Source organism: Pinus tabuliformis, chromosome X (genome assembly GCF_031772625.1).
Source record: "Pinus tabuliformis cultivar Carrire ecotype Pingquan chromosome X, CPIR1, whole genome shotgun sequence".
Classification (NCBI taxonomy): domain Eukaryota; kingdom Viridiplantae; phylum Streptophyta; class Pinopsida; order Pinales; family Pinaceae; genus Pinus; species Pinus tabuliformis.
In genome coordinates, this window is record NC_142308.1 from 679,475,428 (window position 1) to 679,492,588 (window position 17,161).

Here is a 17,161-nt window from a genome sequence, read left to right on the forward strand (position 1 = left end):
TAGGAGTATTGACTGGCCGGATTAAGCGATATTGGAGCCCAGCAGGCTGCCAGACAGGATTGCACAATTTCTGGAGGGAAGGCTGGATGCCCTCCAGAAATGCACAATTTTCTTGAAGAAGCTACTTAGCCTGTAGCTAGACCAAGTCCAGTTGAACAACCTGTGAGGGGAATGGATCAAGCTGTTATCGACAGGTTGCCTTTGTGCAAGAAAGACACTAAAGCTTGTGAACTTGACGAAGCAAGGTAAGATGTTGTGAAGGTTGAAAGGAAGGCTCCAAAACAAAGCTAAGGAAAAATTTTGGAGGGTGGTTGTAGCCGCTACAACACTTGGCAACGCACTGGTAAAACTCCAGCTCTTTGAATGGACCTTGTTCGTGAAAATCAAGTCTAACATCTTTAGAATTATTGTTCAGTTGTAAACTCATCTTGGTTTCACACTAGCTTGATTGTAAGATGTAGCATATGCCAAGATCTTGGTTGATTGACACACATTCCAAGCCAAGGTAGCACAATTGTTTCGATTGGGGTTGAGGGGTATATTGGTGCATAAGTAGTATAGTCATCAAAGTCTTAGTTTCATCTCTGGTGTTTCTCCGCTTCCAGCAGGCCTGGACAGTACCTCAACGAAGTCACATAGGAACACAAGCATGGCTCTGCTGCCAGTGAGCCTGGTCAGTACCCTGGCTGAGTTACTTGCATCACCTCCCTGCATAGGAAGCCTTTCTCTTCTTTCGCCTTATTCATTTTTCATTAAGAATTTCTTGACTTTTTCCTTTTTTTTATGCTTCATTTTTTCAACTGTGCATAACACTTATTCATTTTAGAGGCAGAAGAGGGATCCCAACTTATTGAGAGCAGAAGAGGTTGTTCCAGTAGAGAATTAGTTTATTGTATCTCTGATGTGCTTGTTAAGGTTTTCCCCCTCACCTTACTCTACTTGACTGAGTTGACAAGGGTTAACTCAAAAACAATCGATTAGAGAAGGTGACACTAGTTAGCGCACAAGCATTGAAAGTAACAAGTTCATCATACATAGGCAAGATGACAGATAACCAAGTAGTGATAGTTGTACAAGCCCTCTTGTACTTCACCCATCTTGCTTCAAGAGTCATACATGGTTTCGCGCAAAACTATCCTATGAAACGAAACAAGCAAACTAACAAACAATAAAGCAAAGCAAGAGCAGAAGGAAAATGCATAAGAAAAGAAAGTAAGCAAAAAAGCAAGCAGACAAACAAACAAACAAAGCAAGTAAGCAAACAAGCATGCAAGAAAACACTACTCCTACTCCTAAGCTAACAGTGCATAGGTCATCTCACGTGAAGTGATACTTCCAATGCAGCCACCAGCACATTGGTTGACCCATGTTGGTGAAGGCATGGTTCATGAACAAGACAATTGTACAAACCAACAAACAAGAAAGATATAACAATGAAGACAAACACACTTCGAGCTTACAAGTGACCACAAAACAAAGATGAGTGAAAGTGCATGACATACATTCTGTGGTGTTTCCATGGTGTTGTGCTACACTGCTTGCAGATGTTGAGCATATGCATTCTCTTGACTATGACATGCTAGAAAACGTGAGAAAGGTAGACCGCTTGTGTTGTGCATGTGTTCTTGTTGTGTAAGATTCCTCCAACGCATGAGCGATGGGATTATGTAGTTCGAGTGGAGGAAGAAAAATATGGGTGTTTGGTTGATCTTCAGTGCCAAGCAGAGAGTGATGAGGAGCCTTGAGTGTTTCAACAATTTCCTAACCGAAAGTGAAACCAACCTCAAGACAGCGAGGTCTTGACATAACCATCATCTCTGGTTGAAGTGCCTCGACAGTCTGGGGGGGTTTCGACCTCATGGATAGATAGATAATCGTAGACCAGTGTCTTGGATAGATTAACAATGGTTGAATCAACATTGTGATCGGATGAGGAAGTGAATATATCATGACAACCAAGATCAGAAAATTTGAGATGTCCGTCGGCATCCTCATGATTTGATGAATCGGGCAGAGGGGTAGATGAGAAGCAAAGATGTTTACCCTCTATGTTTTCAAGAAAGATAGATGACATATTGGACGAACATTCCGAAGAATATGTGCCCTCTCCACACTGTAATGACAAACTGACATCCAACGTGTAATGTGAATGATCAGAAGTAGAAGCATCCAGAAACTAGTTTTCATAGGAGAAATCATTAGTGGAAAAATCACAAGGGATGTCAGGATGAAGCGGATGAGGTGCGGCTAGAAGGGATTCATCCTTCACCGCAGGCTTTTCATTAGATTCCCGCACACACTCATCATGAATGATCGCACAAGTTGGCTGAATAACACCAACTCCATCAACAGCTTGATCCTCATTCGCAACAGGTGAGGAATCCGGAATGTGAGAACACAAGACAGTACAATCTGGAGGATCAACAGAACGCGAGGACAGAGGTTGAGGGGAAGATTCCAAGAGACAACCAACATGCTTACAAGCCAAATCTGCACAAATCTCAAGAGCAAGTGGGGTGGGAGGATGTGACAATTCAACCAAGGTGTGTGCATGATCTCCCACATCACTCCGCAGTGGTGGAGTTATTCGATGAGGTGAAGGCAGACAATCACTTGTGACAACAACTATGCCTGCATGTGATTGTGCAACTCTATCATCGAAGTGTGTTGAGTGGGGTTCAGATACGTGAAGAAGATACTCAAATATTCCATCAAGAAATTCACAATCAATATCATCTTCTGGGAATCGATATGCAAGATTACAAAAGCGTGTGTGAAACCGTTCAACGGATTCATCGAGTGCTTTTTGTAATTCCATAATTTCTTTGTTGAGTGCTTTATAGTTAAAGTGACTGAAATATCGATTTATCTCTACAACCAGATGAGCAAGAGAATGAATATATTTTTCAGGTAGTGTGGCACATCAGTGCATTGGGTGCCCTCGAAGTGTGTAGATGAACGATGCACAACTCATGTATTCTTCAAAGATGTAGAATTTTCTCTACAAATCAGCTAGCTCACTGATATCATGTAGAAATTTCACCTGCAGATCCAACTGATATATGCAATGTACTAAAGCATAATACTAGATCTACATCTACCATAAACTTAGCAGAAGCTTAATTGAACATGAGCAACATCAAGCATGAATAGATATAACTGAGAATGAGAAGTAATCAACCATAACACAGAAGATATAACCTGGGGAAAGCACCAACCTAAAACCCCATCTCTGTATTATCAATCAAGTGGAAATCCTCAACAACATACAAAAAGAATTAGCTCAAAATATATCATGCTCTCTATGTACTCTATGATGAAGCTCATGGGCTACCTAGCCCTGTATATGAAGGTTGCACCTTAGGTCCAAGCTCCTATTTCCTTGCGCAGTTTTGATTGGGGTCCAATTACAAAACACATGTAAATTGGTAATTGCATGTTCTCACAAAGACTTCAAGTTTTCTTTTCCATAACTAATTAATCCACAGAGAATTAATTAATTAATATTCCAAACTGTTGGTAAGACCAAATTCGAATTTACTTCCTATAGATAGACTAGGGACTGCTATAAATAGGAAGGGACCCAGAAATGCTATTTTTAGAAGATGCTTGTTTAGCAGTTTCACCTCTCACCCAAGGTGGCCAAAATTCCACACTTTCCAAACTACTATTTTTAGCAATTTCTATTTTTACATTTCTTGTTGCACACTTTTCAACACTCCCTCTCAACAAGAAAGGCATCCTCTCGAACCTGATCCAGTAACTCTGGAATGTTCTGCATGCAACACATCTACTAAGTGTGGTTTCTCCAGTAACACTCGGAACAAAAAAACTCCCAACTGACCTCTCTAATGGGCTAGAAACATGCTCTGATGTTGAAGCTCTACCTGTTGCTGACAAGTGCTCCCTCTCTGACCTCTGCGCTACTGCAACATCTCCATGCATCTCGCACCGTTGCACCCTTCTCTGTGCTACCTTGCACTGTGCAACACACTTGTGCCTCTTGAATTGTTGCAGCCTGCATGATATGCACGGTCCTGGGATTCCCTACACTGTATCTCTCTCTGCCGCTCCATCTGCATCTATCTGTACCCAATCAGTCATTTCCTGCTACTCCACATCGGGGCTCTCGTAGCAAGGTCTCATCCAAGAGGTTGGTTACCTCAAGGATCCTGCCCCTCCTCCTTGGGACGATCACTCTATATCACCCCACCTCCTACCTGGAGGTATGGCTGCATGTGAACCCTCTGCCCACCTGGCTCGAAGTTTACCCCTACTAGAGGTCTCTGCATGAGTAGATGTCTCTACTCGATCTCCACTCAGCTTCCCCTGTTGTGGTTGCTCCACAACCTCCTGAAGCTACTGCACCAATCGTGGCTCCTCCACAATCATCTGAGACTTCTTCTGGCACTGCATGTTGAGAGGTAATATACCCTCCCTCTAAACCACCAAGTCTCCATCAGTTTCCTTGCTACTTAAGGCTTTGCATGCATCTTGAGCCTCAAGAGCATATAGGTTCTTGACCCGTGAACCAATCTGCTTCACCTGTCTAGTGATGATGTGTCTAAGGAAAACCTTTCCCTTACTGAAGACTACATCATAGCCTCTGTCTTCCAGCATCGCGATCGACACCAAGTTTCTCTTTAGTTCTGGTACATACTTCACATCGGTCAAGGTAAGGCGAGCTCCATGCTCCCTCTGAAAAATAATCGTGCCTACACCTGAGACACTATACTTTGCATCATTACCCATCGCTATGAGTATCTGGAGATATTTCTCCTCCAAAGTAATGAACAAACTCTTGTCGTCAGTCATGTGGAAAGAAGCTCCATTGTCAAGAAACCAACCACTTCCCACCATGGATGAAACCATGCATATGAAGAGTGTGAAATCCAACTCAAACTGTGAAGCAAGTGCCTCACGTTCAGATCCTTCCCAGATCCCTTTTTGGATTTCCTCTATGGATAATTTGTAACAAAATGGCCCACCTCATGACAACGAAAGCATCGCGCTTTCGGTTTGTCAACCTTCTTCCCACCATGGGAAGAACTAGATTCAGAAAGAGAAACCTTCTCCTTCCCCTTCTTCACCTTAATCACTAAGGCACAGTTCTCTTCATCCTCCATGGATGAAGAACCATCTCTGGTGCTCCTTCTGATCTCCTCCTGCATCAAATCTGACTATAGTTGTTCCCAATCTAACAATTTCTCCCTTCCATTAACTGAGTCTTGGTAGCTATGCCAGCTCTTAGGAAGGCCAAGGAGTGCTAGACTCACCATATCATCATCAACTGTCATGACCCCTACACTTGCAAGCTCATCCTTGCATGAGGTGAGCTTGTTCAGATACATAGAGATCGTGTCGCCCTTTTCACACTTGATCTTTCGAAGTTTGTCCTTTAGTGTCAGCTTCCTCTGATCACTGTTGTTCTGATAAAGATCTTTCAATGTTTTCCACATCAAAAATGGAGTTTCCTTCCCATGGAGGCTCGAGACAATGTGATCTCAAACTCCCTCCAAGAGGATTCTCCTAGCTCTAGCCACACACTTCTTCCATTCCGCCAGTTGAGTAGCATCAGTCAGCTTCTAGGTTTCTTGATCAATGAAGTCCTTAAGGCCATTATCTTCTAATACTGCCTCCATGCGATCCTTCCAAGCTACGTAGTTTGAGCTGCCATCAAGAGCATACTCAAGCCTCAAACCATAGAACGCCATCGGTGAAATAGATGTGATAAGAACTCAATTCAATATTCAGAAACCACAAACTTCAACTTCTCCCTTCTTGTATATTTTTCTTCCTTGATCACCTGTGCTCTGATACCATGTAGAAATTTCTCTACAAATTAGCTAGCTCACTGATATCGTGTAGAAATTTCACCTATAGATCCAACTGATATATGCAACGTACTAAAGCATAATACTAGATCTACATCTACCATAAACTTAGCAGAAGCTTAATTGAACATGAGCAACATCAAGCATGAACAAATATAACTAAGAATGAGAAGTAATCAACCATAACACAGAAGATATAACCTGGGGAAAGCACCAGCCTAAAACCCCATCTCTATATTATCAATCAAGTGGAAATCCTCAACAACATACAAAAAAAATCAGCTCAAAAGCTATCCTGCTCTCTTTGTACTCTGATGATGAAGCTCATGGACTACCTAGCCCTGTATATAAAGGTTGCACCTCACGTCCAAGTTCCTATTTCCTTGCGCAGTTTTGATTGGGGTCCAATTACAAAACACATGTAAATTGGCCTGATCATACCTACTTCAACCTCAGGTCCAACTACGCCATACTTGAGGAGTCAAGTTCCTCCTGCATGCAAGGAATACTTACTAGAAATATCCTAGCAACTAACAGAACACTGTCCCACCATCTGATCTCGACTGGGTCTCTGTCTGAACTACCATGCATTAGTTATCCATGAGTGAATACTAAGTTATCTGAAATACAATAGTTGCATGCATGCAAGCATTAACTAACTGAACTCTCATTAATTTGACAACTTGTTAAATTAATCTAACTGAACTTGACTAAGTTAAACTAAGTCAATTGATCCTCTCAATATAGAACTCATCCTTAATTCCTCAATCAGTGGAGCAAATCAAGGACACATTCTCCAATTAGTGGAGAAATAATTGCATGTTCTCACAAAGACTTCAAGTTTGCTTTTCAATAACTAATTAACTCATGGAGAATTAATTAGTTAATATTCCAAATTGCAGGTAAGACCAAATTCAAATTTACTTCCTATATATAGACCAGGTACTGCTATAAATAGGAAGGGAACCAGAAATGCTATTTTTAGCAGTTTCACCTCTCACCCAAGGTGGCCAAAATTCCACACTGGCCAAACTGTTATTTTTAGCAATTTCTATTTTTACATTTCTTGTTTCACACTTTTCAACAAAAGAATCCATGTCTTTGGCATGAGCCTGGAACGCTGACTGCGTGCCTAACTAAGGCTACATAGCCTCCACCATCAAATGTTTCATGAGACAAGTTATCCAAGAGCTTCTCCAAGATGATGAAATCATTTCCATAAGACATACATTGCGGAAGAGAAACTCGGTAGTGAACCATGATAGATGTGTAGAGATTCAAAACAGATGTGAGGACTCAGCTTGTCATCTGACCCTCCTTCTAACACCAAAATGTTGATGGTGTTGGACCTGCCAACATGTCAAGGGGATCTCCCCAGTAAGAAGTCCCAATTATACCTCAGAGTATTTGGTGTAGGAGTCCCAACAGTGGGTCGTAAGGTAATGCCTTGACCACGATGTCGCACAGAGGCAAGTAAGATAACTTTGTCAGTAGCACTAGTGTGACCACTGCAATGAGTCAAGGAATGTGTACAAGAGGTTCTAACATAGGTGGGTTGAGATGAGGGTGAAGGTGAGTTCCAGTTTGAAAGGGATTGGTCCCAACTCAGCTAGGAACACACAACACACAGGACATACAGATTCTGGTAGATCAGTCCACACAGATGTGACAGTCACAACATACAAGGTAAGGTAACATGTATAGTACTCACGGATCAGTCCGAACAAGTGCAACGGTTGTTACAATGAGCTTCATATGAAAGGTATGTCTTATGTCTGGAAGAGCAGTTGACACAGATGGGACAACATTAACAACATATACAACACATTTCCATTAATAAATTATGCATTACAGCAAATGAAACAGTTCAGAGGTAGAACACAGGTTAAAGCAACATGCATTACAAGTGTTAAAGATCATTCTTACAATAGATACAATACATGTGTGAAAACGTGTTGGCTTTTATTATATAACGAAGTGTAAGTTCCAATCATACAATACATCCATGTAAACCTACTAGCCCCAATAGTGGAACATTACAGCCACATCCGCCTGCTCCTCCAAAGAGATGAACTAGCTCTGTGTAGTGGAGAATACGAGGTGTGTTACAATATTGTCCAAGCTCTTTCCAATATAGTCTTATTAGAAGCTTGGCTGACCAAAAGCCCTTACAATGAGTTATGAGGGACTATTTATAGCAAAGGGTGGGGTGACCCTTGACATTCTCCTTTGTGACTGTTCAACTAACCTCATGACTCTTCAGCTACTCTATGACTGTTACGTCCAACTATTGACACTTGACTTACACTTGACATGACTCAACATTACAATGCACATGTACTCATGTGAGACAACTTGGCTTGAGCAAGCCATGCAAGACATCACTGACACTCAGTCTGCTGTGAAGAGACCAACTCTTTGACACGCTTGTGATGGTGAAGGTGGTGATTTGATGCCAAGCTTGGTCATTCGTGATGGTGTGCATGCACCTCATGGTGACATCTTGTTGAATCAAACTCTTGCCTCCACTGCAACCGGTGCATTGGTTCGGTCCCTTCATCCAACTTGTCTGCTAAAATGTGCATGATCTTCTTGGGTGCAACTAAACCAGAAACACAGAGATTGATAGTGTCCGTGCTGATCTTCAAGTGCGTGTTGGTGATCATGCACATCAAATTGTTGAAGTACATGTTTAGTTCCAGTTGGACTTACTTCTTGTCTTCGCCTTGGTGAGTGTGTTGAATGGGTTGGATTGCATGTGTGCGTACAATGACATGCATGTTGTTGAATCCCTTGCATGCGATCAACAACACTGCTCACCATGTCTACTTCGTTTCAGCTACGAGGATGGTTCTTTAACTTGTACGAGCGCAGTTTCATCTGTGAGTGCATGTTGCACCCATTGTTGCTCGTGTTCCTGGTGCAACTCATTTTTCTGTCTGTGCAACTTCATGTTCTTCCTGAGTTGTTGTTTTAGCACATGCAACTCCTTCTTTGTTCCATTCTCTATCTTCGCGCGACCTCCATGTTGCGTCGTCACCTCATAACATGAGTCTCCAAAGTTGCTTTCATTATCAATGGATCTGCTTGATCTTGAAACTATGTCCCGCCTCTGTGTTGTCAACAACCTTCCTCTTACATTCGTTGTGTTCGCTACATTCGGTATGTTGCCTTCAGCTGCTTTTCATGATGCTTCTCACTGTGATGTTGTAGTTGCCATATCTTGATGTCCTTGTCTATGAACAACTTGATGTCTTCGTGAGTAGGCAAGCTCATAGACACTTGATCGACTGCATCTCCAGGTGTGCTCTGAATGGTGTCTTTGACTCTGCTCTCTTGGAAACCATTTTTCCTGCATTGTTGAGAGGCAGATGAGCATCTGCAATACCTGGGGACATGGAAACACTCATGGCAAGCAATATGTCAGTCAAAAACCAAAATGAACATGAGAACTGACTTGCAACATACCTGTGTGACTGATCATGAAGGTTGTGCAATTTCGACTGAGAGGTCGGGAGACCGATTTCCAACTGCACAAGGCACAGTCTGGGCTACTGGGAGACTGACTGACTACTGGAACTACACAGTGCATAGTCAAATCTGGCTATTGTCTGCTAGGATTATGCAATGTGGAATCTCAACTGGAAATGGCTGCAAGTTCAATGACTACATTGCACAATTTTCTTGGCCAATAGTCACTATCCCTCAAGATTGCACAAATCAAGCCTGGGGAACAACTGCTAGGTAGAAATGTGCATTTCTGGGGAGGAAGGCAGATCCTTCCCTCTCAGGATTGTGCAATGCTATCTTGGTGAGGCAGAGTCCAGTCCGAGGTTGGCCAGACTCGCCAACAGGCAACTGAAAGTGAATGTGAGTGTGAATGCATGTTGATACTAAGTGTAAGAATAAGTGAATGATCATGCATGGAAATGGTGAATGACATATTCAGAAAATGGAACGACATGCATGTGGGTGGGGCGAGTCACTGAGTCAGCAACTGTTCGCGGAAAACAATTTCATGCATGCGACAACAGTGAGATGTTGAGGGAAACTGAAACGGTGCTAAGAAAAACTAATATACATATAAACGACAGTAGGTGTTCAAAGAAATCAAGGAAACAATACTCATACAAGAGAAAACATGAAAAGCGACAGAAATGCAACACAAGGCATGGAAAATGGGCTTACCCCAAAACAGCTGAGCTGAATGTGCCGACTACTCCTAGATGTGATGTGGGATGTTTGAGCTGCAAGGTTGATATGAGGAATGAGCTCTATAGCGTCCAGTTGATGAGTTTTGATAACATCGAGGTTGTGACGCACATGCCACAAATCTAGGGAAGTGACACCTAGTGGGAGGTTTATGAAATGATCCTTGCATGTAACCTCCAAATGCTAAACATAGATCCCTGAAACAAGGGATGCCTTTGCATGTTGCCTTGGGAGAAGCAGCCCATGCATGCAAGTCAGTTTTGCTCAGTCCCAAGCGGAACCGGTCAACTCAGCTGCACATGCAAGAGACTTCTCCACTACTGGAGAAAAATGTACATTTCTGACTGGGAGCTGGGTTGGCTACCCAGGAGATTTGTGCAATTTCTCGGCAGAGCAGCTGATTGCTGCCCAGATTTGCGCAAATTTTGGGTTGAGCAACCCTGCTAGGGAAAATTGCGCAATTCCTGCTGGGAGTGTTGACTGGCAGGATTGTGCAATCTTAGAGCCTAGCAGGCTTCCAGATAGGTTCGCTCTAATTTGCCTCTAGAAATGCACAATTTTCTTGGCAAAGCTACTCAGCCTGCTGCTGGACCAAGTCCGAGTGAATAACCTATGAGGGGAATGAATCAAGCTGTGATCGAGAGGCTGCCTTTGTGCAAGAAAGACATTGAAGCTTATGAACTTGACAAATCAAGGCAAGCTTCTATGAAGGTTGGAAGGGAGGCTCCAAAACGAATCTAAGGCAAAATTTTGGAGGGTGGTTGTAGCCACTACAACAGAACCCCATTAAAAATATTAATTATTTTAATAACTCACAATCCGAGTGGAATTTTTCCAAACGATTTCTGGGTCTTGAATATTTTATGTATTCTAGGCCCTCCACAAAATTTCGGAGCTAGAGCACATCTAATGCTACAAAAAATAAACAACAACTACCTTCATAGAAATTAATATTTGTTGTAATCATGAAGGCTTGCCAATGGGTAGTGTGTATGCCAAGAGCTTGAGAGTTCCAAGGTATTCTAACAAGATTTGGACAACATAGCACTGCTTTTCCTTTCTACTTCAAATGGTTGTCCAAGGCTGATATTTATAGGCTTTCCTTAAGATATCTTAGGACTAGTTCATTGAATGGATCTTGATTCCATTGTGGGCTTATGTTTGAGGGAAACATGACAGAGTCCTTGGAGTGTTTGAGTACGCATACTCAAGTGTGTAAGAACCCAAAACCAAATTTCTCGAACTTTGTACTTGTCATTGACTTGATTTGCATGATTTTCCACATCATTTGTTAAGAAATCATGTTTTACGAATTAATGTGGTTGTCAAAGGAATAGTCACAAAAATCTTGAACTATGAGTTTCCACGAATGGAAAGAGACCCATTTCATAATTTAATCAACTACTTTTAGGATTTTGATTAATTAACTTAGTTAATTTTTATCTTGATGAATTAATGAAGTTTCATGGTGACAAGAATTTATGCATAGTTCTATGTTTCAAGATGAGTGGAAGTCATCCTAAGCCTTCAACCTTAGAAAATTCACTTTAATTAAAGTAATTAATTAAAGTGAAGTGTATTTTTTATAAAATGGGTTTAATCTAATAAATGTAAAGGTTTTTACATTAGTGAATTAAATGAATCTTATTTTTTGATCTTAAGTGAGGTATGATCTAATCTTAATTATCAATTACTTTCGGATTAAGGTTAATTGATTTGGTCGTAACTCAAGATTATAAAAGCAAGGCTAAGTGAAGGAGGAAGACATAAGAGAGACACTGAGTGATTCAATTACAAGGGAAAGTGATTCAAGAAGGTCTTAGTAATGGTGATAAAGGAGTTTCTTCTAGAGATCAAGTCCAAATGAGGAGAGTGCAAGTATATAGCAGCAAGAGGAGAATCTAGCAACCAAAAGTTTAAGGATATATTTCTAGGTAGCCAAGAAACATTTTTTGAAGTGAAGTATAGTTGTACAAACCATACAACCATCATAGAAGCAAGGAAAATGGATCATACAGTCATAGCCAGCTAGGAAGCAACCATATAGTGTGCAAGATAGGCAATACATGTTGCATGCAAGTTGTACAACACATGGGAAGGGTCATATAGACCTCGAGTAAATTGTATAGTGCATCGATAGGACCATATAGATTGCAAGCAAGTCTTACAGTGCGCAAGAAAAGTCATACAGGTGGTGGAACCAAGAAGGATGTGAATAGAGTTGTAAAAACCATATATACAGTTGTAGCAAGGATTTCTCCAGCAAAAATATTCACCAAGTTTTTTTTGTTGTTTGTATTTTCCTCAATGGGCCATTTTCCTAGTAAGGCAACCCGTGTATGATTTGAAGAAATTTAATGAAAGGAAAAGTTGAAGGGTGCAAAATTTATGTATGCGTGTGGTGAAATTTGTTAATTTTCTTCTATTGTAATTTTAATTTTACCAGTTAAAAGTCCCAATAGTGCATTTTATTCAGTAAAATATAATTTATATTAATTAACAAGGAACTTACTAGTAGGTAATTTGCTATTGTACTAGGGTTAGGAAATTTAACATGATATCAAAGCTTACACTTTGAAGTGAAGGAAAGTTTTAAGTCTAAAGTGAAAATCATTATAGATTAATAAACCAATAGTGAATATTATAGGTGCTTAATTAGGGGAAACAATGACGATTAGGGTTTCTGAGAATGTGTGCAAAGGTTCAGAGGATGGAAGGCCAAAAACTCCTCCTTTTCACCCTGAATCTGTTAATTTCATAGGTGGTCTCAAAGATATTATTAGAAGCATTGGACTATGGGGGATCGAAGGTCTTAATTCCTAACTGGTAAAGGATCCACAATTCAAAGAATTGGGATCATCCCAAAGGGTTAACAAAACCCTCGCATGGAAATCAACTCCCAAGGAGAGGGAGTTTGAGGCACTCGAACCCCATAAAATCCATACAATATCATCAGGGGAGGGCTTAGACCCAGCAAATCGGGTGCTGAAGGCAAGATATTTTTATGATCTATCAGTGGACCTTGAGAAGGATAGTAGTTGAGTCATTACTTTAGAACTACAGGGTTTTGAGCATGGGGAAGTTCTAGATCTCGGACCTTTAGAGGCAGTGGGGGAGGGATCCGAACCTTGGGTTAGAAGTGGAGGGGCAGTCCGTAGATCTTAGGGAGTTCCTCTTTCAGATGGTGTCATTCGAAGAGCGGTTAGGGAGAATTTTTGAGGATCTGGACCATGCCCAGGAAGGGCAGGACAATTTTTTATCTGTTGAGGAAGGGAACGACCAGACTATAGGCTCGAAGAGAAAAAGGGGAGAGTCATAAAGAAAAAGAAAAATGCCCAAATATCGTCCTAGGGTCAACATTCAAATTGATAAGGCTATGGAAGCCTCATAGTTAATTTTGGCTGGAAGAGCTAAAGGAAGGAACTATTTGGAAAAGTATATTTTAGAATTTATTGCTAAGGCATGGAGAGGGGCTCCAGACATCCAGGTATAGGTGATCACCTTGGTAAGAGGGTGGTTCATGGTTAGATTTAACAAGGGGGAAATGTGGAATGGGTACTTGAGCAAAACTGGTGTTTTGGGATCTTACCAATTTTCTTCAAGAAATGGACTCCCCTTTTCGATTCTAAGAGCGAGAAATTGGAGGAGATATCGATATGGGTTCGGCTTCCGACACTACCCTTGCAAATTTGGACAGAGAATATTTTTTGGGCTACTGGTAACGAGTTGGGAACGTTGTTTGAAGCTGACATGTATTTTGTGGAAACCAAGAGCAGAATTGTGGCCCAAATTCAGCTAAAATTAGACCTAAGAGAGGGTTTAGCGGAAGAAAAATAATCTCCAACTTTAAGGGTATTCACATTCCTAGATAATAGACTATGAGGAGATGATTTTCTATTTCCATCGATGTCATACGCATGGGCATTTGGTGTGTGACTACCCCCTGGGATTTCGTAGGAGAAGGCAACAAAGGGGTGAACCAAGGAATAAAGACTGGGCTTTTGCAGAGGAGGTAGACAATGCACAGGTGGTGGAGATTGGGGAACAGAGGGATGGGGTCCCGGATCCTATGGAGGTTGAAGAAGATCATATTATTACACAAGGGATACAAGAATTACCTAAAAATTCTCAAAAATTGGAGGTTTGGGATGAATTGGAATTCATCGTTCCCCCTCCCTAGTCTGCGGGTACTTATTTTCCCCCCCATCCTCTTTATCAGCTTCTCTACAATATTTATTAGATGTTTTCCCACTGATGTCTGAAGAGTCACCTCATTGTAGTTTGTATGCATCCTTTGGAAGTATCATTACCTCCATCCTGGTTCTCATCTTGTCCACGTCATCCCCACCTGGCCCTAATAGTTTATTTATCCCTCCTTCTTCCTCTTTGGCTCCCCACTATAGTCTGCATCTTAGGGATAAGAAAGTCCTCCCTTTAGATTCCTTTGGAGGGTTGGGGATATTTCAGGAGCCATCTCTTCCTCATAAGAATAAAGGTAGGAAATCTAATTGATCAAAATCCCAACTGAAAGATAAACTGGACATAGCATATGGGAAGCAACTCTCTTTGAAAGGGGTGCTTAGAGTAGCGCTTACCCTTGAGGTGGTTTCCAAATGATAATTCTTTCCTTTAATTGCAGAGGGTTTTCTAGCACCCGCAAGAAGCTATCTCTTAAAGATTTATTCAAAAATTATTGTCCTCGTGTTATCATGTTACAAGAAACCTTGGAAATGTAGAGATTGTGATGGCATCTTTGCATAAATTGATGTCAGGATGGTCATTTGTGACCTCTGATGCAATGGAAAGATATGGGGCCTTGCATTAGGTTTTAAAGATAGTAATATTAAGCTTCTAAATTCTTGTGGTTTGTATTTGGTGTTGGGGTTGAGATTGATTCTTGAGAATTGTGCATGAACCTATCCCTTCTCAACATCTATGGTTTGTGCCATGACAGGGTTTCTTTATGGAACTCCTTGTTCTCTAAATATTTCATGAAGTCCCCTAATCTGGTGGTGGGAGGGGACTTCAATTTCTCACTGGGCATGTCTGAGACTTGGGGGCCTTTAACTCAAGTCGATCCCCTGGCAGATTACTTTGTGAACAAATTGATGTTGGGAAATCTTATCGATGTGAATCTGATTAAATCCAGTCCCACCTGGAGGAACATGCAATCAGGTGAAGAAAGGGTGGCTAAGAAACTGGATCGTTTCTTGATGATGGAAGACCTAGTTAACCAAATAACTTATTTAGGAAATGGGTTGGATGAGGAGGTGATTCAAATCACTTTCCTATCATTCTGGAGCTGAAAGGGACCACTAAGAAGCTTGGATCTCCTTTTAAATTTAATCTTTCCTGGCTCAAAGATCATAGCTTCAATTATTTAGTTAAAGACACTTCGAGGCCACTGAACTCTACATAGGGCCCGTCTTTAACTTAGCCTTTTATGGAAAACTTCAAAAGGATGAAGTAGGCAACAATCTCCTGGGCAAAAGAAAAAATGACTAGGGAGGAAGTTGAGCTAAAACTCATCAAGGAATCTATTGAAATGTTGGAAATCATGGAGGGGGATGGATACGAGACAAAAGAGAAAAAGGAAATGATAAAATAGCTAGAATTCTCAAAAAGAAACATTTTGAATGACATAGAAGATCAATGGAGGCTTAGAGTAGAGATATTTGGCTTGTAGTTGGGGATGAAAACTCTCAATCCTTTCAAAACTATGCTAAATACAAGAAGAATATTAATACTATTTGGGAAATACAACAGGCAAATGGGGGAACTACCAAATATTTTGATGAGGTTGTGACCCTGGGGAGATACCACTTTAAAGGATTGTTTAGAGCCCTAGAAGAACCTACAATAGCAAAAGTTATCTAGGTGGCCCAACTTCTCCCTAGATATGCGGAAGAGGAAGAAAATGAAATGCTTATGGCTCTTGTTTCAAAAGGAGAAGTTGAGAGAGATCTTAAGAAAATGCAGAAAGATAAGAGCCTGAGACCGGATGGGTGGACATTTGAGTTCTTTCAATACTTCTTTGAGCTTATAGGGGACGAGCTTAACAAGGTGGTGTAGGAATCCAAAATTAGAGGATATCTTTATTAGCCTTTCAATTCAACCTTTTTGGCTCTAATCCCTAAAATTGATGATCCAAAAAAAGTTGAGGATTTTAGACCCATATCTCTCTGCAATTGTCTCTATAAAATCATTCCAAATATCATAGTTATCCATTTGAAACCAATTATTTCCAGAAATATTTCAAGAGAACAATTTGGGTTCCTCGATGGAAGACAAATCCATGAATCCATTGGCATTTCTCAGGAATCCATACATAACATCAAGAGGAGCAAAATAAAAGGTCTAATAGTAAAAATTGATCTTTCGAAGGCCTATGACAGAATAACTTGGTTATACCTTCACCTCCTACTAACACATCTAGGGTTTGGTATTGGTTTCATCAGCTAGGTCATGGGATGTATATCAAATTTTATTTTTCTTGTCCTTATCAGTGGCACAACATCCCCTTTTTTCCACAGTCAAAGAGGGCTCAAACAAGGTTGCCCTCTCTTTCCTCTTATGTTCTTACTTGCTACTCAAGGGCTTAGTCAGTTAATTCTTGCTGACTAATGAAGAGTAGAGATTAAAGGAATCGAAGTAGCTATCAATATGTTCATTACCCATATCTTTTTTATTTATGACATCCTTTTATTCAGTGACAGATCTAGAGGTGACATCCAACAGCTGAAACTTTCCCTTGACCTTTTCCTCAAAGCCACCAAGATATGTATCACTAAGAAAAAATCCTCAATTTTTCATGAGGGGTTCTCGGTGGCTGAAATCAATAGAGTACTTTCGTTCTCCCTTATGAAGCAAAACCTATGATGGAAAGTTTCAAGTATTTGGGTTTCCACCTTAAGCCAAACAACTACAAAAAACATGATTGGAATTGGTTGCTGTCCAAAATTGAAAACTGCATTAAACACTGGAATTTAAAGTGGTTTTCGAGGGTTGGTATATAGGTGCTAATTAAATTGATTATAATTTCCATACCACTTTACTGGATTTCCCTTACTTGGGTTCCTTAAGGAATTCTTTCCCAGATCAGGAAATTGTGTGGT